Source organism: Scyliorhinus canicula, chromosome 20 (genome assembly GCF_902713615.1).
Source record: "Scyliorhinus canicula chromosome 20, sScyCan1.1, whole genome shotgun sequence".
Lineage (NCBI taxonomy): Eukaryota > Metazoa > Chordata > Chondrichthyes > Carcharhiniformes > Scyliorhinidae > Scyliorhinus > Scyliorhinus canicula.
The window spans coordinates 65,563,112-65,590,761 of NC_052165.1; the positions used below are offsets into that span (position 1 = coordinate 65,563,112).

Sequence of the window (27,650 nt, forward strand, 5' to 3'; positions counted from 1 at the left end):
GGAGGATTCGGTGGTCTTGTACAATTTGAAATGGGTGCAAGAACAAAGAAACTTTTTTTTTCTTTATTCACTCAGGAGACATGGGCATCGCAGTCTGTGCCAACATTTTATTACCCATCCCTAATTGCATTTGATGGAGGCAAGTTAAGAGTCAACCACATTGCTGTGGGTCTGGAGTCACATGTAGGTCAGACCAGGACAGGATGGCAGATTCCCTAAATTGGATTTTTATGACAATCAACAATGGTTTCATGATCATCATTAGACTTTTTATTCCAGATTTGTATTGAATTCAAATTTCACCATCTGCAGTGGCGGGATTTGAACCTGGGACCCCAGAGCATTACCCTGGGTCTCTGATTAACCAGTTCAGTGACAATACCACTACGCCACCTGGTGGTGTTTGTGCCTAAATCATTGAAAATAGGATTGTTTAGAAAATCAATTAACAACTGGAATGGGACGACTGGCTTTATAAAAAGAGTAAGAATTCTTGCAACACCAAGACTTCTCACTGTGCTCACCCTAGTCCAACGTCGGCATCTCCACATCATTTATAAAAAGGGAAATAGAATGAAAAGCCAGGAAGCTATGTTGAATCCGTAAAAAAAAACATGAAGTTTGGCCCAAACTGGGAGATTTGAGTCCAATTCTGGGCACCACACTTCACGAAGAAGGGATAAGAGAACAAATCTGGAATGCTTTCAGAGAGAAGCATGGATAGACGAGATTCTGAGGTTGCTCACCCTCGCGCAGAGAGAAGGTCAAGATGAGATTTGATAGAGGCATCTAAAAGTATGAAGAGTATAAATAGAGTAAATGAAGAGTTGATAGCAAACGGTCATGGTTTTAAGAGGTTGGCAAAAGAAATAGAGGCAACGAGAGGAGAAACTCTCTCATACGAGCGGTTTCCAAAAACTCATACTTACATTTTAATGATGTAGGGAGCTTATTAAATCTTAATTTTTAGACATTTTAAGCACATCAGCTTTTCGAATACATTTAAATATGTTAAAAGTTCACGGGAAATTTGGCTGATTTATAAGCAATCCACGTTTTTGACTTAAACATTTTTAATAAAATATCGGTTTAGCCTGCGTTGTCAAGGGAAGCTACATGGTGGCATAGTGGTTAGCACTGCTGCCTCACAGCACCAGGGACCCGGGGCCGATTCCAATATCGGGTGACTGAGTATGTGGAGTTTGCACATTCTGCCCGTGTCTGCGTGGGTTTCCTTCGGGTGTTCCGGTTTCCTCACACAGTCTAAAGATGTGCAGGTGAGGTGGATTGCAGGATTAGGGCGGGTGATTGGGCCTGGGTACGGTGGTCTTTTGGAAGGTCGGCGCAGACCCGATGGGCCGAATGGCCTCCTTCTGCACTGTAGGGATTCTATGATTCGATGATGTGACGACAGGCAGTGATTAAAGCTAAAATTCCAGATCATTGCATCACCTGGGATAACTAAAGACACTATTTCACTATTTGTAAGGAGACAGGCTCATGCTCGTGGACCTCGAGGGATGAATTTAAATTGATTACAGTAAACTGGACTGAACATGGTTAAACCGACAAACAGCAAGAAGAATTAGAAAAATAGCTGGTGCAATACAAAATGGGCACGTGGCCCTGAAAGATAAAAGCTCCTCTTGTGCAATTGAGCGACGTAGTCAAAAGCATCGAGCTAAACAAAATATCAGACACAAAAAATGGAAGAAAAATGGGCAGACTGGGAAAGCTACAAAAGCCATTGAAAGATACAAACCAAGCAGTAAAAGGTGCAGAGAGAAACATGGAAAAACCTGCACAGGATATTAAAGCTAGCAATACATTTTTTAAAATAAATGCACTAAGAAAAACAGTGATAAGCAAAATGTGGGGCCATTAAAGAGAATATAATGGACCAGGAAGAACTGACTGAGTTGCTGGACAAATATTTTGCATCTGTTTTCATAATAGAGGAGAGGACAAACTACCAAAGGTACAAGGAAGGCACAGAAGAAGGCAAGAACCTTAGTTGATTTATTGCAAATGAAAAGAATATACAAAGATATTGAGCATTAAATCGAAAAATCTCCATACATGTCAATTTTAACCCAGGCCATTAAAAGTTGTTCAGGAAGCTACAACTGCACTGGCCATAATTTTACAAACATCTCTAGATTTAGAAACTGCACGCCTGGATTGGCGCACTGCAAATTAAGGCCCTATATATCCACTGTCTCGCTTTGGAATCATTAGCTGGCAAAAGAGGCAAATGGGGGCACCTTCTTTGGGTTGGCGTGCACCACTGCAATGACTATTGGCCCCAATAGCTTGGCAACAGGCGCCAACATCAAAAACAAGAACAGTTGCCATCTCTTGGCAGCATCATGTGTGGCTCATGGCAGAACCCCGCCTCTCCTGTTTTGGGCTTCACAGCCTTCAGCATCAAATGAAAGCACCCCACCCAAATGGATAGTTTGCTGCATGTTCATCACCCTTCGTAGATGGAAGGATGTCAACACACAATCATTGCAATAAGCAGGCAGCACAATGTTGATCCACTTCCTGCAGCAGAAGGGACAGGTGCATATAAATAGTGCATTACCTTCCAAGAATCCACTTTCAGGGGCCCACAGATTACACATCCAAATTATACAAAGTAAGAGCCATTGGTCCTAGACCTAGACAGATATGTGAGTGGAGAAGACTGTGACAGAGAGTTCAATGTGGGGAGACGTGACATCAAACACTTTTGATCACAGAAAAATAAATCAGAATATTTTCTTATCGGCGAGAGCATAGGAATTGTAGAGGGGTAAAAGGATTTTAATGTCTAGGTACAAAACAACTAAAAACTCAATCACAGGTATTTTTATCGCAGAGTAGCTGGGGTACAAAGTGAGTAGCATATAGGGGAATTTTCTGCCCACATTAAACTCGCAGCAACTTTAAACGCTTTAGAAGTTGGCAGAACATGAAATAAAGAACTGAAGTGCCAGTAACCTACCACCAAATCTCTCACATTCTGGTATGAGGCACCTTTAAAGAGTATTTCTAAGTTACAATCTGCCCATCAGTCAACGTCTACTTACCTTCCAATACTATTTTGAATATTTTTCCTCCTGTTCCAAATTCATATGTTGGGTACTTCACCAAAATAGTTCCCTAAAGAGCAGAAACAAACACACAACGGCAATTAAACAATGGGTGTTGCGATGTCACATTTGGAGACAGTCTGACCATGTTGAAGATCTGATTGTTAAGCCCTCTCTCTGTGATGGCTGTCTAAGGATCCCAGGGGAGATTAAGCAGACCCAGTAAAGATGCACAGCATCCTTGTCATGCTACCAATGAGCTTACAACAGGCTGCACATCATCAACTCTCCTGTGGCCCCCAAAAAGAGGTGCTAAATATTGGCTGGGTAATCCCTTCCAACCCAATTCTTTCATGGGGTGTCACTGGCATTTGTTACTCAGCATTAAATTGCCCTTGAATTGAACATTTCACAGGGTAATTAAGAGTTGTCGTGCTTCTGGAGTCAGAGTAGGCCAGACCAGGTAAGGACAGCAAATTTATTTTCTTTTGGTGAACTAGGTGGGTCTTTACAATTGATGCTAGTTTCACCATTACTGATACTGGATTTATTAATTGAATGTAAATTCCACCAGGGTGGGATGTGACCCCACGCCCCAGCACATTAGCCTGGCGCTCTGGATTGCTAGTCCAGTGACATTACCTTTATGCCCCCATCAGCCAATTGTGCCAATTATAGTAGTGGAGGCTGAGGAGTTGCCCGCCCTCTTGGACACAAGGCAAGTGGAGAGCATTGCACTGAGACAAAGATTCTCATGTTTAAAATAAATTCAACAGCTTTTTCCTTCCAGCTGCCTTTTGATGGACAACTGAAATAAATGGTGGCATATCCTGGGACTCAAAATGACAGCACGTCCCAAAATTTCATTAACTTCTGATTCTAGGAGCAGTTTATTGCCACCTATGTCACTCACCAGAAAATTATCAAGTAAGAATGATGCATCTTTTCTAAGTTATTAGTTTATATAGGTGTGTGGATGCACAAGTGCGAGATCAGTTGTGTTGCATCTGTTCATATAGTGGGGATTAGTATTTAGCTAATTCTTACTGGATTTTGGAGTATAAATTTGTTCTTCTCCAATGTGGATTTACTTGCCAGTAGTGAGCAGGCTGTTCACCGCAGTTCTGTCTGTGCTGGCACTTTTACAAATTAAATTGTGCATTTGTATAGCACCTTTCATGACCACAAGAGACTCTGAAGCACTTTCCAGCTAATTATGTACTTTTGAAGTGTGATTGGCTGCTGTAATGGAAGAAATACAGCTGCCAATTTGCATAGAGAAAGGCTCCACGCACAGTGCTGTGTTAATGATGAGAAAACCTCTCATGGTAAATGCAGGATAAAGCCAGCACACTGAATAGCCTTCTTTGAATAGTGCCGTGGGACTCGGAACGTCCAGCTGAGAGGGAAGACAGGGGTCCTCATCACAAAGCATTGGTGACAGCCAGAGGCACCAAGTCAGAAGATTGTAAAGCACAAAATTAAATGTGAATACACTGAAAGCTCACAGAGAGGAAAGCCAGACAATAGTTATTGGAAATGTAAAAGTAAGATAGCAAAATCAAATAGCACATCTAAAATGTGCATCAGTATGAATTTTCTAGACTATTAAATGGTGGCTGATGTTCCGCCTGTTTTAAGCAATTGGTGATTACCTATGTAATCTGATCTGGTTTAGAAAGTTGACATTCTCAGCACCTTGTTGTACATGAAACATGGCAGCTTGCAGCTACCAGGAAAAGAAGCTGAATAATCCATCTTTGCTGTCTGCCGCCTACTATGGGTGTATCCTGGCAGAACAAAGGCAGAGAACCCGAGTTATTGGCACTCATCAAACAGAAGCAAGTTTGGCGGCTCAACCACTTGTGCAGGGTGGAAGGGAGGGGACAGGGGGGAGCAAACCCAGGCAGCACAGTGGTTAGAACTTCTGCTTCACAGCGTCAGGGAACTGGGTTCAATTCCGGCCTTGCATAACCGTGTGGTTTGCACTTTCTCCTCATCTGTCTTAGAGGGTTTCCTCTGGGTGCTCCGGTTTCCTCCCATAGTCCAAATATGTGCAGGTTAGGTCGATTGGCCATGATAAATTGCCCCGTGGTGTCCAGGGGTATGAAGATTAGGTGGGATTGCGGTGATAGGGAGTGGGGCCTAGCTAGTGTTCTCTTTCAGAGGGCCGGTGCAGACTTGATGGGCTGAATGGCCTCCTTCTGCACTCTAGGGGATCTATGCTTCTCTGTATAGTGAGATAGTTGGGGTCAGGCGGCTGAAGCTCTGCTGGTTTAGCACAGGGCTATATCGCTGGCTTTGAAAGCCGACCAAGGCAGGCCAGCAGCACGCTTCAATTCCCGTACCAGCCTCCCCGAACAGGCACCGGAATGTGGCGACTAGGGGCTTTTCACAGTAACTTAATTTGAAGCCTACTTGTGACAATAAGCAATTTTCATTTTCAAGATGCCTGCAAATGTGACATGAAGGCCCCAGACACCCAAGTCACCGGCGGATGACAGTGGAAAATGGCAATACCTCCCGTGGGCTGATGCATCCCCATGATGACTAATTGTTACAGCAGCTTGGCAACTGCGCCAATGCAAAAAAAAACAAGAAATGTCACTTGGTCGCTCTCTACGCAAGCCTGTGGCGGAACCTCTCTCTCTCAAGAACTGACCTATGCAGCCTTCAACAAAGGTTCACCAGGTGAAGATGCCCCATCTGAAATGAACTGTTTGCTGCGTGTCCATCATCTTGCGCAGATGGAAGGATGCCAAGAAATCTAATCTGCTAAAATCGGAAGGCAATTTTCAAAGCAGTTGCGGTTTGTCAACTTCAATTCAGATGCGCCACCTTGGGAGTCCTTATGTGGCACAGTAAATATTTACTAATGCTGCACTTTGAGAGTAGAGGTCCCAAACACTTTTCTACATTTTATTGTTCCGGATTCACCAACGCAGACTGTGCCAATGAATATGTGTGTGTGTGTGTATGTGAAAAGGAATAAGACTGTCAACCTGATGGAACAATTTTCTGCAGTTGACAGAATACAGTGAATTTGTTACACTAGGAGGTCATAGTTCCTCACCATTAAAGTATCATAAACATGAAGTATTCAGTGCAGTGATTTGAAGGCAAACAAGCGCTCAGGCACAATAACGCCTTGATCTCCTTTGAACAGTACACAGGGCTGTTGGCGGCCAGAATGAGTTGCATCAATCTGCTGCTGGCAAACCAATTCAAACACTGCCCAGAGAGGTTTTCTTTAGAAACATATGGTTCCATTTTCTAAATATGAATATTTATTTAATGAGAGCATCATTACCATATCACACATCAGCACAACGTTCTCCCTCAGAGTGAAGTCTTCATCTAATCCAAAGAAAACAAAGTGTGGCTTGCCAGCAGAAGGCATTTTAGTCTGCCTGTCACATCTGTGCAGCACCATGGAGGTTTTACTGAATTAAAAGCTCTTTATAAGTGGATGTCTTTGCTGAACGTGCAATAAACCTGAAAGTTTACCTCAAAAATCCTGTTTCACATTTCCGTGTGTGTGCGCGTCGGGGTGTGTGTGTGCACGTGCATCGGTGTGCGTCGGTGTGTCTCAGTGTGTGCTGGTGTGTGGCGGTGTGTGCCTGTGTGTGGCGGTGTGTGGCGGTGTGTGCCGGTGTGTGCCTGTGTGTGCCTGTGTGTGCCTGTGTGTGCCTGTGTGTGCCTGTGTGTGGAGGTATGTGCCTGTGTGTGCCTGTGTGTGGCGGTGTGTGCCTGTGTGTGCCTGTGTGTGGCGGTGTGTGCCTGTGTGTGCCTGTGTGTGCCTGTGTGTGGCGGTGTGTGCCTGTGTGTGGAGGTGTGTGGCGGTGTGTGCCTGTGTGTGGCGGTGTGTGCCTGTGTGTGGAGGTGTGTGGCGGTGTGTGCCTGTGTGTGGAGGTGTGTGCCTGTGTGTGGCGGTGTGTGGCGGTGTGTGGCTGTGTGGTGTGTGCCTGTGTGTGGAGGTGTGTGGCGGTGTGTGCCTGTGTGTGGCGGTGTGTGCCTGTGTGTGGAGGTGTGTGGCGGTGTGTGCCTGTGTGTGCCTGTGTGTGGCGGTGTGTGGCGGTGTGTGGCGGTGTGTGGCGGTGTGTGGCGGTGTGTGGCGGTGTGTGGCGGTGTGTGGCTGTGTGGTGTGTGGCTGTGTGTGGAGGTATGTGCCTGTGTGTGCCTGTGTGTGGCGGTGTGTGCCTGTGTGTGGCGGTGTGTGCCTGTGTGTGGCGGTGTGTGCCTGTGTGTGGCGGTGTGTGCCTGTGTGTGGAGGTGTGTGGCGGTGTGTGCCTGTGTGTGGAGGTGTGTGCCTGTGTGTGGCGGTGTGTGGCGGTGTGTGGCTGTGTGGTGTGTGGCTGTGTGTGGAGGTGTGTGCCTGTGTGTGGAGGTGTGTGGCGGTGTGTGGCTGTGTGGTGTGTGGCTGTGTGTGGAGGTGTGTGCCTGTGTGTGGCGGTGTGTGGCGGTGTGTGGCGGTGTGTGGCGGTGTGTGGCGGTGTGTGGCGGTGTGTGGAAGTCTCTTTCTCGTGGCTTTTATATTGATTTACTGTGCTATCGATGGAGCTTAGTAACACTGGTACCTGTGGGTGACCTTTGCAGTTTGGTTATTGGTGAAAGACGCTTGGAGCAGAAGGAGAGGGGTCTTTCCATTTCATCGAGATAACGTGAAATGCTGAAGGCACCATCTTGGCTATTACAAAGATTTAGTTTTTCTCTTTTTTTATAAATTTAGAGTATCCAATTCATTTTTTCCAATTAAGGGACAATTTAGCGTGGCCAATCCACCTACCCTGCACATCTTTGGGTTGTGGGGGCAAAACCCACGCAAACACAGGGAGAATGTGCAAACTCCACAGTGACCCAGAGCCGGGATCGAACCTGGGACCTCAGCGCCATGAGGCAGCAGCACTAACCACTGCGCCACCATGCTGCCCGGCCACTACAAAGATTTTAGACAACTTACATGCCCAGGGAAAATCTTTGCATTGTAAAACTAACCTTCCCCTACAGTTACAATAGTGAAACACTACTTTGGTATTTTGCCATTATCGAATCTTGGTATGTGCCCATTGCTGGCAGTACTTAGTGCCTATCCCTAGTTGCTCCTCACAAGGCGGTGGTGAATATTCTTCTAGAAAGTTTGTAGTCATTCTGGTGGAGGGGTTTGTATAGTATTGTTCATGTCCCAGAACTTGATCCAGCAAAGATGAAGTCTAGATAGAGGCACAGTGGTTTTGTCATTGGACTTAAAAAAAAAAGGGCAGCTGGTAGCACACGTGGATAGCACTGTGGCTTCACAGTGCCAGGGTTCCAGGTTCAATTCCCTGTTGGGTCACTGTCTGTGCGGAGTCTGCACATTCTCCCCGTATCTGCGTGGGTTTCCTCCGGGTGCTCCGGCTTCCTCCTACTGTCCAAAGACATACAGGTTAGGTGCTTTGGCCATGATGAATTGCCCTTAGTGACCGAAAAGGTTAGCAGAGGTTATTAGATTATGGGGATAGGATGGAAGTGAGGGCTTAAGTGGGTCAGTGCAGACTTGATGGGTGGAATGGCCTCCTTCTGCACGGTATGTTCTATGTTCTAGTGTGAACATTGAAGGGAAACTGGAAAGAGATGGTGTTCCCAGGCACCTGCTGTCCCTGTCCTTCGAGGTAAAGGAAGTGGACATTTTTGAGGTTCTGCCAAGGAAGCCTTGCCAACTTGCTGCCTTCCTGGCATAGAGAATACTACCACCACAGTAATTCAGAGCGTGGATGTTTAGAATAGTCCATTAGTTGCTGATCAAGCGAACTGCTTAAATGGGCAGCCAAAACATAGTGTGGCTGGGTCAGTTGAGTTTCTCGACAATGATGACCCTTCTCGATATTTTTGGTACAGGACCCAACGATGGTAATGCCATTGAAAGGAGAACTGTCTAGACTCTCTCCTCTTGGAGATAGTGCCTAATATTTATGTGGTGTTAATATAACTGGTCACATATTAGCCCATGTTATCCAGTTCATACTGTATACAAACATGAATTGCTTTACCACCGAAGGAATCCATTGAAGATAGATAGCCCTGAGAAATTATTGCCAGGGTGATTGGACTTCAACTAGAATCATAGAATTTACAGTGCAGAAGGAGGCCATTCGACCCATCGAGTCTGCACCAGCCCTTACAAAGAGCACCCGACCCAAGCCCACACCTGCACCCTATTCCCGTAACCCAGTAACCCCACTCAACCTTTTTTTGGACAACAAGGGCAATTTAGCATGGCCAATCCACCTAACCTGCACATCTTTAGACTGTGGGAAGAAACCGGAGGAAAGCCATGCAGACACGGGGAGAACGTGCAGATCCACACAGACAGTGACCCGAGCCTGGAACCCTGGGGCTTTGAAGCAACTGTGCTAACCACTGTGCTACCGTGCTGTCCACTTCCCCAGAAGTGTCCCCTGATGCTCACTGACTGTAGATTTACGGAGGTTCCTGCACATAACCATGCCGAGGTGCTACACAGAGACACACTGGAAACAAAGTCAAGGCGAAAGAGGTTAGGAACAGTGAGAGGAAGTATAATCAAGGGGCTGTATTTTAGTGGTCTTCGAGGATGGGGGAGGGTGCTTGGTAGGGTGCTCTTTTAGAGGGTCACAGGGTTGGATCAGCCAAACTGCCTCCTTCTGCATAGTAAGGTTTCTATGGATGCAATGGCTTATATGAAGCTGAGCGCAATGGCAAGGAAGAAGGGTTTCAGGTGTGAACTACAGTGACAAAGACCCAGGCTGCTACTATTTCAGCTAAAGGGAGGGTAGATGGAGTCATCAATATGGAATATAAATATGGCAGGTTTAAGAATTTGGAGGAGCGTTACAGGGATGGAGAGGTTTTGCAAAAGCAGGGAGGGCAAGACTATGATAGATTAAAGAGGAAGGAAGAGAATTTCAAATTAGAGGCTCCAGGAGCCAATGTAGATCAGCAAGGACATGGAAACAGAGAGCATGTCACTTGTTGTCGATCACTATTTTGGATAAGCTGAGGTCTAAGGAGAGTGCAAGGTTTGAGGCTCGCCAGGGGAGCTTTGGAATTTTATTTCAATTTGTTTTTACGAGATGTTGGCTTCACTGGCTAGGCCAGCATTTGTTGCCCATTCCTGGTTACCCTTGAGAAGGTGGTGGGGAGCTGCCTTCTTGAACCGCTGCAGTCCATGTGATGGAGGTACACCCACTGTGCTATTAGGGAGGGAGTACCAAGATTTTGACCCAGCGATAGTGAAGGAGTGGCGATACATTTCCAAGTCAGGATGGTAAGTGACTTGGAGGGGAACCTCCAGCTCACGGTGCTCCCAGGTATCTGCTGCCGTTGTCCTTCTAGATGGCATGGTCATGGATTTAGAAGGTGCTGCCTCAGGAGCCTTGGAGAGTCCCTGCAATGCATCTTGGTATGGCTGTTACTGTGCATCGGTGGTGGAGGCAGTGAATTTTGTGGAAAGGTGCCAATCAAGCAGCTTTGTCCTGGATGCTGTTGAGCTTCTTGAGTGTTTTCCGAGCTGCACTCATCACGCTCCTTCTGCCTTGTAGGTGGTGGTCAGGCTTTGGGGAGTCAGAAGGTGAGTTACTCGCTCCAGAGTTCCTAGCCTCTGACCTAGCTACAGTATTTATATGGCTAGTCCAGTTCAACTTCTGGTTAATGGTAACCCCCATGATGCTGACAGTGGGGGATTCAGTGATGGTAATGCCATTGAATATCAAGGGGAGATGAGTTGATTCTCTCTTATTGGCGATGGCAATTACCTGGCACCTGCGTGGCATGAATGTTACCTGCAACTTGACAGCCCAATCCTGCCTATTGTCGAGATATTATTGCATTTGCACGTGGACTGCTTCAGGTCTGAGGAGTTGCGAATGATGCTGAATCATAGCAATCATTAGCGAACAACCCCCTACCTCACCTAACCTTACATTGGAAGGTCATTGAGATACAGCTGAAGATGGTTGGACCTGGGAAACCACCCTGAGGAACTCCTGCAGTGATGTCCCAGGGCTGAGATAACTGATGTCCAACAACCACAACCCTCTCCCTTTGTGCTCGGTAAGACTCCAACCAATGGAGAGATTTCCTCCAATTCCCATTGGCAACAGTTTTGCCAGGCCATCCTGACATGGAACTATAATCACATTCTTTCACTGTCGCTGGGTTAAACTCCTGAAACCCTCCCTAACAGCACAGTGGATGTACCTACACCACAATTACGGCAGCTCCACACCACCTTCTCAGGGACAATTAGCGATGCTAAATGAACGCTGGTCTAGCCAGTGACATCCATATCCCACCACTTAATTAAAAATAAGTTTATTCAACATGGTTAGCACAGCTGTAAGTACCCTTAGGGTCAATATAATGTGTTATGTGTCTGGTCCAGCGTATGCAGGCTTAGACATAGAATTTACAGTGCAGAAAGAGGCTATTTGGCCCATCGAGTCTGCACCGACCCTTGGAAAGAAAACCCCACACCACCACCCTATCCCCGTAACCCCACCTAAGCTTTTTTGACACCAAGGGCAATTTAGCGTGGCCAATCCACCTAACTTGCACATCTTTGGACTGTGGGAGGAAGCCGGAGCACCCGGGAGGAAACCCACGCAGGCACGAGAACTTGCAGACTCCGCAGGGCCGGCCCAAGGTACCGGCAACTCGGGCAGTCGCCTGGGGCGCCATGTGTTAGGGGGCGCCAGAGACTCGGGTCCCGCGCATGCGCAGTTGGGCCGGTGCCAACCGGCCATCCCTCCGTCCGCCCCCCCACCTCGCCCCCCTCCCCTCAGCCCCGCCCCCTCGCGCCCCCCCCCCCCCCCCCCCCCCCCCCCCCGCCCCGAAGGGCGCTGAAGTTCAGCCTGCCCGGGGCGCCAGCAACCCTAGGGCCGGCGCTGAGACTCCGCACAGACAGTGACCCAAGCCTGGAATCGAACCTGGGACCCTGGAGCTGTGAAGCAACTGTGCTAGCTACCGTGCTGCCCTTGTCATTGCAGCCAAATTGGCTTGAAAGACATGGTTTGATGAAGCCAAAATTAGTGTCGCCATCAACAATTGCACAAAACGAACAAAGCCGAAACTAAGTACCCGGCAAATACTGTTGTATGTTTCTGATGCTTCATCTGTTCGACATTAAAAACAGGTGCCATAAATCTGCTGACTTATTCAAAGCGTTCAAGATTCATGACCAGCATTTCCGATGGGAGTAAAATTTCAGCCATTTGCATGATGATTGTTAAGGGTTAGAGTATGTTCTGCCAAGGCCTATGGAGAGGCAGACAGAACTTACCTCAACATACTGGTTGCTGCTGGGAGACAGCTGTAGTTTCTCCAATTCAACCCTCTGCATGTGGCTGGATAATTGTGCTTCAATTGTGCCATCAGTCTCTCGGAGCTGCCGGAATGGCATCACTGATCCTGAGAGAAAATGGAATCAAATTCAAAATTCCTCAGAATAAACATAAAACGATGCAATAGCAACTCAGCAACAAGGACCCAAAAGCAGCAAAGTGATCATGGCATCAAATAGATCATTTGTTTAATCAAAAACAAAGGTTCAAAGCCTTCTGGACTTCACATTGATTTTGACCGATTCAGAACATGTCCTCCATTTTGATATTTTTTTTCCAATCCCGTCCCTCACAAGGGTCAGCCTGTAACTTGTTTACGTGGATTGTTTTCCGAGAGCACTGCCCTTTGTTCTCTTATTAACACATTTTGCTAACTGACCCTTACACCACTATTAACAGCTGCCTTAGTCTTCAACACTATCTTTACCACTTGTGTCCATGACATTCTTGTCAAAGCTCTCCTGAGCTACCATCTATCTCTGACCTACTATTTTGCCACCACGCTGCTCCCCCACCCACCAACAGAATAAAACCCATCACACTTTTACAAGTCTTCAGCTCTGAAGGGGTCAGACGGATTTGAAACTTTAACTCCGTTTTCCTCTCCACAGATGCTGCCAGACCTGCTGAGTTTTTCCAGCATTTGTTGTTTTTAGTTCAGACTTCCAGCATCTGCAGTATTTTGCTTCTAATTTGTTTGGTCAAGTTGGTTGGGAGGGATAAATAGTGGCCAGGCCACTGGGCAAATTACCCCACTCTTCTTCAAAATAGGATCTTCAATTTGACATGTCTTCAATTGGATGGGATCTTTCGCACTTCTTGGAGAGGGGAGGACGGACCTCGGTTTAATAACTCCCCCAAACGACAGGCGGTCTGACAGTGCAGAGTTCCCTCCCTCCTGCACCAAAATACCAATATTAGATTTTGTACTCAAGATTTAGGAGTTGCACTTTGACCCACCACCTTCTGAGGCAGAGGCAAGACACATCTCACTGAGTCATGGCTAACCCCAGCAAGAACTCAACAACAATTAGGAGTGGGTAAATAATGGAATGGGATTAAAAGCACTTCTCCCGTGTCTGCACAGTGTTATATTTAAAGGAGAGAGTGAACGAGTCCCTCAAAATATCACGCGTGGAAAAAGAAACTCCATCTTCCAAGTGCAGCAAATAATATTAGTGCTTTAACAGTTAAAACTAGAAATCAAAGTATAATTATACACCTCCCGCTGCCCCACCACAAGCTCTGATTGCTAGGAGCCTCCAACTGAGAGAACAATCTAAGTAACAGTATGAGCACCTTCCTTGCCTTGATGGCAGCTTGCCGCTTGATAAAATAGCCCAGGGTGAGGTGAAAACCATCAACAGAATAACCAAGGGCCAAGTCTGGGGTCACTACAATTACTGCTCACCCAGGAGAGATAGATCATCCCCCTCCTTCGTCTCCTGGTTGGGTTCATTTAAGAGAGGCTGATTTTTTTTCTAAATGGAACGTATTGCAGATGCCCCTTCAGCAGAGTGTCTGCTCACCTTACTTGAGAAAGCAACCCGTTGTACCACTCCGAAATCTCATACTCTGTTCACTGAGTATCTATTAAAGGGGCATCGTCTCTCTACAATACTCAAATGGAAAGAGAGATTGAACAGTGGACCACTTTCAGTGCGACAAAAGTAGGACATGTTTGAATGCGATTTACATTGTTGAAATGTGCACTTAAAGGTGGTTAAGTGCCTCTTTAAATGCAGTGAATAAAAAGGAATTCCTCATAATGTTGAATCAGCATTCCAGCCCTTCTCCTGTGCAAAGCTTCACACTGCTGACCTGCCTCCTCACGGTTTCCAGTGTTGTTTGATTCAAAGGTCTACCTTCCAATTGACCCAGTTAGCAAGAAACACAACCATCTGATTTGCCCGAGATGTGACCTATTTCCAGTCGCAACCAGAAACATTAAAAGCCTGTGGTGGGACAAGTGAAGCAGATTTTCTGGGAGTCAGCTCAAGGGCTAGCAGCAGGCTTCACAAGCTCAGATTGGAAAGCAGTCGTCAGAAACCCTGCTGTACGACACAATCCTCGGCAAGCTTCTGAATTCATACTGTTCACACGCCCAGAGCAATGCAAAACAAACCCTGCACTGCAGGTAAAAATAACATGAATCTGACACCGGCCTAAGTTCTGAGGTGGAATGAAATAAGTTGAATATCTATTGCTATATAAATGGAGAGAGAGGAAATGAAACATGGAATCATGAAATCTCGCAACACAGGAGGCCATTTAATCCATTGCAACTATAGAAACATTACAGCACAGAAGTGCATTTGGCCCATTTTGTCCATGCCAGCCCGAAGACAGCCAGGTGCCCTTTCTAATCCCACCTTCCTCCACCTGGTCCATAGTTCTGTAGCTTACAGTGATTAAGGTGCAGATCAAAGTACTTTCTAAAAGAGTTTAGAGTCTCTGCCACCACCAACTCAGGCAGTGAATTCCAGACACCCACCACCCTCTGCATAAAAAGGCTCTTCCTCATGTCACCTCTATACCTTTTTCCACTTATCTTGAATCTATATGGGGTGGCATGGTTGGCACAGTGGTTACACTGCTGCCTCACAGCTCCAGGGACCCGAGTTCAATTCTGGCCTTGGGTGACTGTGGAATTTGTACTTTCTACCATGTCTGCGTGGGCTTCCTCTGGGTGCTCTGGTTTCCTCCCACAGTCCAAAGAGGTGGCTAGGTGGATTGGCCATGCTAAATAGCCCCTTAGTGACCAAAAGGTTAGGTCAGGTGGGGTTACTGGGTTAAGGAGAAAGGATGGGGAGGCCTGAAACTCGGTAGGGTACCTTTTCAGAGGGTTGGTGCAGGCTCGATGGGCTGAATGGCCTCCTTCCACATTGTAGTGATTTTATGATTCTACATCGCCTGGTTCTAGAATTCTCCACCAAGGAAACAATTTTATTCTGTCCACTCGATCTCTTCCCCTCATAATCTTTGTCCACCTCAATTAAGTCACCCATAGACTTGTTCATTCCAAGGAAAATAACTTCAACCTATCCAGTCTCTCCTTACAGCTACTGTGCCAGTTTATTTGAAGGAACTATCCAGTTAGCCACACTCTTTGTTCGTTCCCATACCTCTGAAATATTTTCTTTTTCATGTATTGGTCCAACTCCCCTTTAAAGTTGCTTCTGAACCACCTTTCATCACACTTCTAGGTAATGTATTCTACATCTCAATAGATTCTTGCATAAAAGAAAATTCTCATCTTCAAATCGGTCTCTTCTGGCTTCTGCCAGTGTTCTCTAAGGAGCACAACCCCAGCCACTCCTATCCATCCGCATCACTGAAGCCCCTCATCACTCTCACCCATTGTGGTACAACATCTGTGCGCCCTCTCGGTGGCCACTGCACTATCGAGACAGATGCCGGGACTCATTACAAATCCTGCTCCCTCCCTCCTCATAAAAATCAATCACCAGCATCGCGATCCACCAGGCACAACAGCTGTTGCTAAATAGCAGGCCACCCTTTGCTGTTTTGCACCCCTAGGTCATAGAGTGGCACTGGTGCAAAGAGCCACATTGATACTGGGTCAAACTGAGCAACAGCAAGGGAATCAGACTAATGTGGAAACAGCGAAAAATCCCACAGCACCACATTAGAACCTCGACTGCGCACTTCTTTTTCTCCAGCTGAGAGGGCAGAGGTTCAATCCCGGGGGCCGACACTAAAGATATCCTTGTGGTGGATTTCAAAAACCATTACACTATCACACAGGTGGCACAGTTGAGACATGTCTCTCAACTATCAACTACAGCAAATAAACTCTGCCCCAGCGAACAGCTGCAATAAAACCCTGGTACCGAGGAACTCGTGACAGACAGGTATCTCTCTGTGACAAATTGTATTGCAGTGGGATTTTGCGTTTCTCAAAATTTATGCGTTACAATTTATATGTTTCATTTGAATTGTGACTTTGCTGAAGATTTTAAGCTATGTCACTGTGGATTATAGAAGAGATTTTGTTGCCCATTGATTATTTTCTTTCACGCGCATTCCCAACAATCATTTTAGCATTTTGTGTCCCCTCTGTGGCCATAAGATGATGCATTCAAGGAAGAAACGGCCTTTCCACTTCTGACGGGTATCTTGGAAAATAAAATTCTGCAGCATTATTCACAGCGCCCAACATTCCTCTCTCAACCAACACCACCAAACTGTCTCATTCTGGCTTTCGGAGCCTTCGCAAATGCAACTTGGTTGGCGGCCATTACCTAGATCACTTCATACTGTAGCCACTGTAGCCACCTAAAATGGACACTGGACTAAACAAGATGGAGAATTGTTAAGACTACAGGGAAAAGCAGTTTAGCCAAGGCAGCAGCCTGCAAACACTCATTAGCATTTTGCAAGCAGCAAAACTAGTTTCTGGCCAGGTGGAAGATCTCAAACCAAAGGTGATAATGGCAAAACGCTTTACATACTAATGAGGCAGTCCAGATCTAGGCACACACAATGGCAACATTTGGGTTTGAATAAGATACTTTGAGTGGATGTCCAGACAGAGCGGCACCAGAAGTATCCACTATAGAAACCGCCCCCGCCATCAAGAGAGACCCTCACATTGGAGGAATTCAAAAGATATCGATTGGGAGTGATCCAATCGATACCTGAAGGTAAAGCCCGCCCAGAAAAAGGCAAGGACATTGGGGACCCCTATAAAAGATAGACCCCCACCCATGGTCCTGTCTGTTGTTTCGTGCTCCGGCTTTGACCAAGAACTTCGAATTGTATCCTGACTCCAGCCGTTGAGCACCAGCCGCCGAACCATAAGTGCCAATACGACGCTCGCTACGCGAACCAGGCCCACTAGACCCCCAGTGACCAGCACGCTTTCTGAAGGTTGCAGACCAAGACCGGAACGAAGGCCTCGCTCCCTGACCTTGCCTGTTCCTGTTTAGTTAAGTATTCTGATTGCTTAGTCTAGTCATAGCTTAGTCCCTTAGCGTGTGCATGCGTATTTATTATAATTGTATAATAAATATTGATCGTTTGGAACTTACTAATCGGTGTATCGTTTTATTACTTTGAACCTGACCTTGGAATATTTGTGAGGTGTCTATACGGCATCTGGCGACTCCTGAGCTGAAAATACATACACAGAGCCTAGTAGTGTTAAGCACACGGCCTTTAAACGGAGGCGTGTTAATACACTCCAATAAACGCGTATTACACCTATAGTAAAACGTGCAACAATACCATTGCTTCAATCTGGGATGCCCTCGGATGTGATATGGCTTCGTCATAAAGGAGAGTTCATTAGTTCTTTCCTTTTTGTTGCAGACGCATTATGTTGGATGCATTCTGTACTGGTCCAGGAGTAATGGTTACTTATACCCATGGGTCAAACTAGCTCCAAAAATGTTCTCTCTTGAACATTTTGATTTTTCACTGGCTTGTTTCCTCTTTCAAACGGTGAGGCCGTTGTCACTCCATTCCTTCTATATACAAATACATTCATAAACACGTTGAGAAAATGCTGGAAAATCTCAGCAGGTCTGGCAAAATCTGTAGGGAGAGAAAAGAGCAAACATTGAGTCCAAATGACCCTTTGTGAAAGCTTTGACAAAGGGTCATCTGGACTCGAAACGTTAGATCTTTTCTCTCCCTACAGATGCTGCCAGACCTGCTGTGATTTTCCAGCATTTTCTCTTTGGCTTCAGTTTCCAGCATCCGCAGTAATTGGCTTTTATTTCATAAACAGTGTGGTGTTGGGCAGTCATGGGCCAATATATACATCACATTGCGATCCTGTACTGAACAAGTTTTCTTTGAGGGATTGGGAGATGGTTACTCTGCTACTTATCTTATGCATGTACATGGTTGTAAACAGTTGCTGGTTTACCATAAATTATGAGTCCCCGGGTACTCTTCACACCGTTATACGTACTTGCTGTAAAATCTTAACAGTTGTTTAATAAATTATACTTCGATAACACTGTTTTGAGAACCACTGATTTACAGTGCAACGTCACACAATCGAGTGGTGGTGTGATTTACAAGAAGGTATTAGAAGTTGAAGTTATCACACAGATGATTTGCTCAATAAACTAGCAGTAACCAGGAAAGAATTCAAAATTCCACAGCGGTCCAAAGAGTTCCAAGATTCAGTAGTCACGTTTCAAGGCGTAGCTAACCTGCAACAATGTAGAAATTTTGGGATATTGCTGTAATGAGCAGAGAAAGGATCACATTTTTTCCTCAAGGTTCATTGTCCTGAGGTGGGACACTTACTTTTCCGTAGACCTGTCATGGTAGACTACATTTCTAAAGAGAGGACTCCCAGCAATGAAACGTCAGTGAGGATTCGGAGCAGAGGAGGCTACAGCTGCAACTGGGGACTTGAGCCATAGAACAAGCGGATCAACCAAGTTGGAAGGAGTCATGTTCTGTTGTTGCAACACACACAACTTCATTTTAGAGCCATTAATGCATTCATGACAGGTAATAGTAAAGCTGGTAAAATGTGATAACCGGGTATGGGTTAAGGTAGGACTGTTTCTGTGGCACGAGGCACCCTGGATTTGGCGGAGATAGAGGCTTAAGGTAACTGCAGTTTCTAATATACCGAAAGAAGGATATCTAAATACCTGTGGAGTATTTATGTACACCTAAACACCTTTAGCTCAGTAAGGTGCTGGGATGAACCCAGTTGTGTATAGCGGGTTAAGAACACTGTTTCTGATCAAAATCCTTATGAATGTAATTCATTTCAAAAGGATAGATAGATAAAGTGCAGCACCAGCAGTGCATTGCAGGATCCAAGAAGGTCAGAACTTTGAGAAGGACCTGGACAGACAAGTCTGAAAATAGACAGACGTGGGAGACAAGCCGAGTTTCAATCATGTTTTATCTTTGCTTTCTGTGAAGCAAGAAGGATGATTTCATTTTTGAGATTTTTTTTCGTTAAGTGAGTCTGCATTAAGTTTCTCAAGTACCAGAGAATGGGAGGGTGAGTCAATTTTCCTGAGGTGAACACTGATGATCTAAATAGTTGACTGCTGGGCCCATTTTTAACAGCGTTTTGCTGCTATCAGGAGTCTCTACAATGCAATGCACTTCCCCAGATACTTTAATTCCTTTAACAATTGTTTTGTTACCTGTGTGGTAGGTAACGTGCTACTCAATCCTTGGTTAATGATGAGGTCTTCTGAATCTCGATGAAGACGACTCGAACTCGTCCAGTAGTAACAAAAGGTTTACTGAGTAACTATAACAATAATTGCATGAGTTCTTTAACTTTGATACTACAGTAAATATACGTAACTCTACTAGCCATCTGAACTAATCTGGTCACAGTGCACCCAAGAGAGAGGGAGACACAACGTGGTTGCTTTTTTATACCCTGTTGGTCCGGCCTTCTAGTGATCATGTGGTGCTACTGATTACACATTAACTTATTTTCCTGTGCTTGCGGTATTGATCTAGTGTGTCATCTGCCTTGAAAGCTGGTGTGCTTGCTTGTTCTGGAGCAGATGTGAATTTGAGAGATTTTTTGTCATGCCATGGCATGTTTGTGGTCTTATCATTGTTTTGCAGTGTGCTGTGGCATTGTCCTTCATGTGCAGAGTCATACCATGTTGTACAGGTCGTTGTTTCATTGTTGTTGTTTCTGTCATTTCTTTCTTTGTTGTTTTCGTTGTCGTTGTTGTTTTTGTCGTGCTTGTTGTTTCTGTTTTTGTTGCTCCTGTTGTTTTTCTTGTCGTGCTTGTTGTTTCTGTATGCTTCTTGTTGTCTTGGTTGTTCTTGTTGCGCTCAATGAGTGTTCAGTGTGGATGATTTGCGTAATTGTCACAGTTATTGGTGTCAGTGCCGTTGTGGTATCTGGTACATTGAGCATTTCTTTTCGAGTATTGTGAGAATGATCTGATGTTGCATTGATGTTGGTGACATCAGTCATTTGTGGTGGATTTGATTCCTTTTCTTTGCTTCCTTGATACTCCTCTTCTAGAGTCATTTCTGGTTCACTTGACTCATCATTGATTTCATGGTGCTCCTCTTTTGGAGTAATTTCAGGTTCACTTGAGTCATCATTGATTTCTTTGTGCTCCTCGCCTGGAGTCAAAATCATCACAATTTTATTCTCTTGTGGGTCTTGTGCTCCTCTTCTGGAGTCAGAATCTTCACGATTTCTATTGACGTGGTCTCTCTGGACTCTTGATGCTCCTCGTCCGGGGTCAACATCTTCACAAATTCATTTGACGTGGTCTCTCTGGACTCATGAGTAGCCCTACTTTGATTGTTGAGTGCTTCTGTACAGACGAGCTGAGATTTGTCAGTCTCGCTGTGTTCCTGCACATCCTGTATGTCGACTGTGATCACATTGTCGCTATTCTGACAAACAGTGGGTTGACATTCAGTGTCTTCTTGTTGGTTAAATGAGCTGGGTAGACTTTGATAGTCTTTTTGTTCACGTGAGCTTGGTAGACTTTCATAGTCTGCTGCTGGTTGCTCAGATAAGGTGGATAGACCTTCATAGTCTTGTTCATGCATGGCGTTTGCTATGAAGTGTTTGCTTGCTTCCATTCTGGAGTCTGTTAACGAGCTGTCTGTGGAGGCTTGCTTCGCGCTCACTGTGGAGTCGTGCAGTGTTCTCACTGTGGAGCCGATCTGTGCTCTCAAAATGGAGTTGTTCTGTGCTCTCTCTTTGGCATCGTCGTCTTCTTGGGTATTTGACAGGTTGCTGTCATCCAATGTATCGAAGATCTGCCATGGCATCATGGTATTGGATTAATCTACCATGAGTAGAGTCGTGTTGAGCTGTGCAACCGTGTTGTTGATGCTGTGATCAGCATATCCGAATAACTCAGCCATGTCTGAGTATTATTGTATGTATTGTTCGATAGACAAATCATCTTCTTCGGTTTCGGATTTGTCATTGTGTTCTTCACTTTGGGTGGTGCAGACTGCTTGTTTTAGGGTGTTGTGAAAGTTCTTTTCAACTGCTGGTGTAAGTTCAGGCATTGTTCTGTCTTGTGAGGTAAGAAAATTGGGTTTTGCAGCTTTAATTTCTTTTTTTCAATTTTCGTGCATTTCCTTTTTAAGTGGGCGTGGTCCAGGTCATCTGACGTCATGCTGCTCGTGATGTCATGCGCAGGGCTCGATTGCGCATAAGTTTCCTTTACTGTGCGCACTTTTTGCAACTGCGCATGCGCGGCTTCTTGCCCATGCGCAGAACACTGTTTCGCCAGTTTGCGTCTTTTTGGGTAGTGCGCATGTGCATACCAGCCGGAACGCTCTCGCTCAAGATGGCTGCCAATCAAAAAGTGCTGTGGCATTGAGGGAGATTCTGCCTCTGCCTCGTGGTGAGTATTCGTGCCATTTTTACGGATTTCGTTTTCTAGATAATGATTCTGTCTTTGTAAAGACTCAAAGTATTGGTTTTGTTTTTGTTCATAAGCAAGGCATTTTTGTGTAGCGATTTTGAATGTTAAATACTCTTTTTGTGAAAGTTCTTCCCTCAAATGTTATTTAGATAGTCCATAAATTAATTGATCCAATATCATAGCATCTCTGAAATCAGCATAATTACAGCTAGTACCTGGAGGTCTGTAATAAAATCAGTGATGGGCTCACCGTTTCTCTGGCATCTATGCCAAAAGATAAATCTTTCCAGCATCTCACCAACTGACTTTTACGGTGTTCTACAAACTTTGCGATAATCACTTTAAATTTAGTTTTGTCTTCACATTTCTAGAAATTAAAGGAGTTATAGATCTCTATAGCTTCACGTCCTGCTCTTCCAAGTAGTATTGCTCTTTTCCTTTCTTCAGAGACGTGTTTAAATTATTAGCTGCCATATATACTTGGAAATTTTGCATGTACATTTTCCAGTTATTACTTAAGTTACCATCAGTTTTCAGCTGCATTGATATTTGAATGTGGTCCATCGAATTGTTTAGTTGTCGGGGATCTATCTGCTTTGAAGTCTTCCATGGTCGAATATCTGGTCTGAATTTTCTTCCCTTTTTTTTGTCTCACCTAATCTAAATGGTTCTGTTAAAGCCAACACGCCTGGTACCATCTTTTGTTACCTGGGTGGTAGGTAACATGCGCTACTCAATCCTTGGTTAATGATGAGGTCTTCGAATCTCGATGAACTCGCCCAGTAGTAACAAAAGGTTTATTGAGAACTATAACAATAATTGCATGAGTTCCTTACTTTAACTTTAAAAGTAGTGATAAGGTTAACACGATCTAACTACAGTAACTATGCGTAACTCCACTAGCCATCTGAACTAATCTGATACCGCCCTGGTCACAGTGCACCCAAGAGAGAGGGAGAGACACAATGTGGTTGCTTTTATATACCCCTGTTGGTCCGGCCCTCTAGTGATCATGTGGTGCTACTGATTACACATTAACCCCTTACGTAAATGCACATACAGAGATCACTACATTAATTACCATCCTTTAGACCATCAGATCAACATAATAGTCAGCAGCACTTCTTCAGTGAACCAGTGAAATAAATTTGCTTGCTTGTGCAAGCCTGTATGGAGGAGGAAAATACATAGCAAATAAAAACAATCTTACCCCTGTAATCAGAAACCCAATTTGAGAAAGAGGAGAATGGCATTTGCTCCAATCATCGATCGCCCCAACAACAGAGGGTCTGTCCTTGAGGCTGGCCTTCCTGGCCATAGCTTCTCCCGCCTCCACCACCCCTTCCAGGCCCAATTGAATATAGAATGTCTGCACCAATTTCCATGTCACTCAACTTAATACAGAAGTGCTGTCACTGAACTAAAATTACTATCAATATGCTAGAGAAAAGATACAATTAAACAGTAACTTTAATGTTGTGCCAATACACATAGCTGATGAAATGCTCATAACCTGTCACCATGAATTAGTGTTCAGTTATGATCACTTACTTCCAGTTGCTAGGTGTAAAATAGCGACTGCAACAAATGACTAAAATATACAATTTAAATAAAAACCATTTTCTTTTTGTAGGTAACTTAGGCTTTCCACAACATAAAGCGTCATTCCTCTTTCCGGCTCATCACCCATCACTCTCTCCATCCATATACAGTCCTTTTAGCAAACAGCTCACAGGTGCTTCCATCTTCCAATAGGTTACCCATTTCACCAAGCACGAGCTTCAAGTGACCGCCTCCAGGCGCTTTCCTCATTTTGGAGAATTCCTTAAATCCGACACCAGCAGCAATGCTTGTTCCAATGATTCTGCTTCCCACAGTCATGCAAAGGCTGCAGGATGCATATCTTTGATTGGAGATTGTCTGCCTCCTAGATCCAGCGGTGGCACCTCACAGCCTTTTCACCCGATTGACCTCACAGAACTGCTGTCGGTCTGTGTAATTCATCAATTTGTAGGGACGCTTATAGCCTAATCTCAAAAATGGCTTTGTCTGCCCTCTTCTTGTGGCAACATGAAACACATTACCCTTCCATCCAGGCAGATTTGTTAATTAGCTATCTTGAATACTAACTCCCACTCATCTTAAAAGTAAATGAACAGCTTACAGCAAAACTGTTTACAACCCAATATCTATGTGTATTGGCACAAAAATGTGCAGGTTGGGTGGATTGGCCATGACAAATTGTCCAAAATTCTATGATTAACCTAGGACAAAAGTTCGGCGCAACATCGTGGGCCGAAGGGCCTGTTCTGTGCTGTATTTCTCTATCTCTATCTCTATCTATCTATAATACCTTTCTGGGACTTTGGGAGATTCGGAGTCTACTCATTATATAGACAAATACTGTTGCCATTGGACTTCTCTCTAACAAAATAATCTATGCCTTCCATTGATCTCTAACAATTAAAGCATACAAGCTTACAGTCAGTCACATAATACTTTTAATTTACTCAAAGTTTAAAGATACATTCCCAAAATATAATTGTATAAACCTCATAACTATAACAGTATACAACTCAAAACATTGTCCATATGTGCAAACTTGGGCTTTAAAGATTGTCTTCACTGACCTACATTGGCTGCCAGACCATCACCACCTTGAGTTTAAAATTTGCCTCACGTTCACATCCCACCACATCCTTGCTATTTCTCTGTACATTCCTCCGCCCATATAAGTCTCCGAGTACTCTGAACTCCTCTAATTCTGTCATCCTGTGCATCCTCCACTTCCTTCATCATACACTAGCAGCCTTCAGCTCGTCCAATCTGATTTCCGAAATAAGCCTCCCCCCACCCCCGCTCCAAGTCACTCCTTAAAACCTAGATTTTCAACCAATCTTCTGGTCACCTCCCCAAACATCGCCTCCTTGGACCCGGGCAACCTTTGTTTGACAATACTTCTATAAAATGTTTGGAATATGCTACATGATATACCATCAATTCAGACACGAGCTGTAGAGTGAGTCCAAAACTTTGGCTTTAATGAGCTAGATGTTAACCCTGCAGTCGACTTAAACAGAATCGCCGACTGCCAGGTGCGATGGTACTTATACTCCTCCCCGTGGGAGGAGCCACCAGCCTCTCGTCAGCCAATTGGCAGAGAGGCACATGACCAGCCAGAGCCAATGGGCAGCGAGTAGCGAGTCCTCTGCCCCAATAGTAGCACACCTTAAGGTAGTAGCACTCTTAAGGTGCTGCAAGGTCTGCTAGCCATACCACCACACTACATAAATACAAGTTGTTTCTGAAGAACATAATCATAGAATCCCTACAGCGCAGAAGGAGGCCATTCGGCTCATCGAGACTGCACTGACGCTCCAAAGAGCAATAGGCCCACTCCCCTACCCTATCCCTGTAATCCCACTTAATCTTTGAACACTAAGGGGCAATTTATCATGGCCAATCCACCTAACCTGCACTGTGGGAGGAAACCAGAGCACCTGGAGGAAATCCACCCAGGCAAGGGAAGAATGTGCAAACTTTACACATATAGTCACCCAAGGTTGAAATCGAACACGGGTCCCTGGCGTTGAGGCAGCAGTGCTAACCACTGTGCCACAGTCCAACAATGCTGCTGTGTGTTTTCAGTTCAAGACAGTAGGAACAAAACTCTATAGTCCTGGGCACTGGGGTCATAACAAAGGATTAACTCATGCCCATTCCTGTCAATGTAGGCAGAGCAGAAACTGCAAGCTTCCTGCTCATTTGATTGATTGTAGCGTGCAGCCCACCACTAGACATGTTGCATGCCACAGCCAAGTTTACATCAGTTAACGTTTTTCTGCACTACATCCTGTGCTATGTAAACAGGAGCTGCAGTGATGTGGAAGTGTCTGGGGGAACAGAGTTTGGCCTGCTAGAGGAGCGACTTTGGCACAACAGCAGAGAGAGTAGGCTCCAAGGTTTTCAGACACTGCACTGCAGGTTTAGTGCAGAGGATGGAGAAGAGAAGAGATGATCTTGAAACACAAGGAGCCAGCAGGCCTTCCAGACAAAGCCAGGGGCACTTCAATTCCAGTGCACCAAAAAGTTCAATGGCCTCAAAAAAGTGGAGACATCCTTAAGTGACACATGCCACCAACTACCCCCACTAGCCTCACACACTGCTCAGTGTACCACACATCACTCACCTACCAACAAACATGAACACAATTCATACTTAACATTCACAGCTTCACTTCAAACTTAGCTCTACTGCAAGCTTTACACCCACATCTCAGCTCAAACACATTGAACCATGGCAGGCATTTCAGCCAAATAAATTCCGTGACCTTCATCGACAAATTTCCCTCTCTCTTACAGGGTAAAATAGCATTTCACCTAATTAGCTAGGATCAGGCATGGCTCAACACTCCGACCCCACTGGAGGAGACTGTCGAGTGGCCAAGTTTAAGAACATAGCCAGCCCTGTGGCTGAAACCATTGAAACCGATGGTATGTTGGTAGCCAATTATCCTCACAGCAAGCTTCCCTCTCATTCTATAATCTTTTCCAAGTTGCAGGCGGTTTAACATCACACCTCTTTTGTATTCCCCTACTCCCCTCACTTCCACTCTACCCTGGTGTATAACTCCTTTCAGATACCCAAGGGTTGCCTGCATGGCCAACCAGTGGTGGAAGAGAGATTTGGGTGCTATGCATAATGAAATGCTGGCACATTGGCAGATCAAGCAGAGGGCCTGCCGTTGATGTCAAGGTGCATGGTGGTCAATTCCATGAGATATCTAGGATGCAGAGTCTGATGTCAATATTTCAGTTTCCATGGCAGCGCAAGCAGCAGCCGCCCAATCCTTTGTGTTGCCACAATTCTAATATAAGCCCAAGTTTCCGGCTGCACAAGCTCAGACTGCTGCCATCAGTTGTGGAAGCTCATATCGCAGCCATCCAGCAATCTGTCCTCCCAACATACTGCTCGGATCTCCCAAGTTGTGGGAGTGACACCGGGGAGGACAAAACTGCTGTCCCCTCCAAGGGGGAGGGTACTTGTGCTTCCACCACTCCCGCTCCGTCTGTACCCTTGCTGCTGCTCGTCAGCCAGCCAGGCCGGACTACTGTCACCCATGACGAGGTGGCGTAGTACGAAACCAGGCCTTCAAAGGTCAGAGGCCCCTCTGCAGGGCCATCAGTACTATTGAAAGTCAGCACTCTTTCATGAACCATGTAGCAGCCACTGAGGTTGCACTACTGGGTACGAGCACTAGGACAGGCAAAAGCACAGGGAAAGCAGGCACTGAGGGAACATGCAAGGGTGAATAGTTGACTTTTGTATGGACAATTAGATGGTTTGTTTTATAAATCTGGCTTGCAATGTTTGTTTGGTACTGACTTTTAATTTAACATTTTGGCCAAGTGGACGCTGTGATGGTCAGTAACAGAGGGAAGGTATGGTATGAGATAGGTGTTAAATGGGAAGCTGAGATTGTATCCAGATAGTTGAACCAAACACAGACAAGAAGTGGATGGTGTTGGCTCTTTCCTCAGCTGCTCACCAGCTGGTGGCAAGGGCTGTGCTTCATGATTGGGAGGCTGTGCAGCATACAGCAGGCCACAACAAATCTAGACACAGGCTAGTACTGACGGGCTCCTCCATCATTTAAGCACACCAGAGGCCGACACAATCTCATTTCCTGTGCCAGTTATGGCTTTCGTTACGTGCACACTGCACATGTGAGTTTGGGATACGGAGTCATGATCCAGCTGTTCAGTTGACAGTCTTCACCACCAGGTAGGAACCATTTTGATTTGTTATAGTGGCGCAAATGTAGAAAGCACAGCAAAAA

At 45.3% G+C, this 27,650-nt stretch overlaps 1 protein-coding gene and 1 long non-coding RNA gene across 2 annotated transcripts in view; one reads left to right on the forward strand and one right to left on the reverse strand.

Annotated features, from left to right (window-relative positions):
• The window catches only part of pot1 (protection of telomeres 1 homolog), a 280,862-nt gene extending 277,719 nt beyond the window's left edge, over positions 1-3,143 (reverse strand). Inside the window, exon 1 of the mRNA XM_038780902.1 lies at positions 3,075-3,143. The gene's annotated coding sequence lies outside the window, so the exon portion shown is untranslated. The remainder of the gene's footprint in view (positions 1-3,074) is intronic.
• LOC119955057 overlaps positions 1-27,650 on the forward strand; it is a 221,798-nt gene that overhangs the window by 171,201 nt on the left and 22,947 nt on the right. The window lies entirely within an intron of this gene.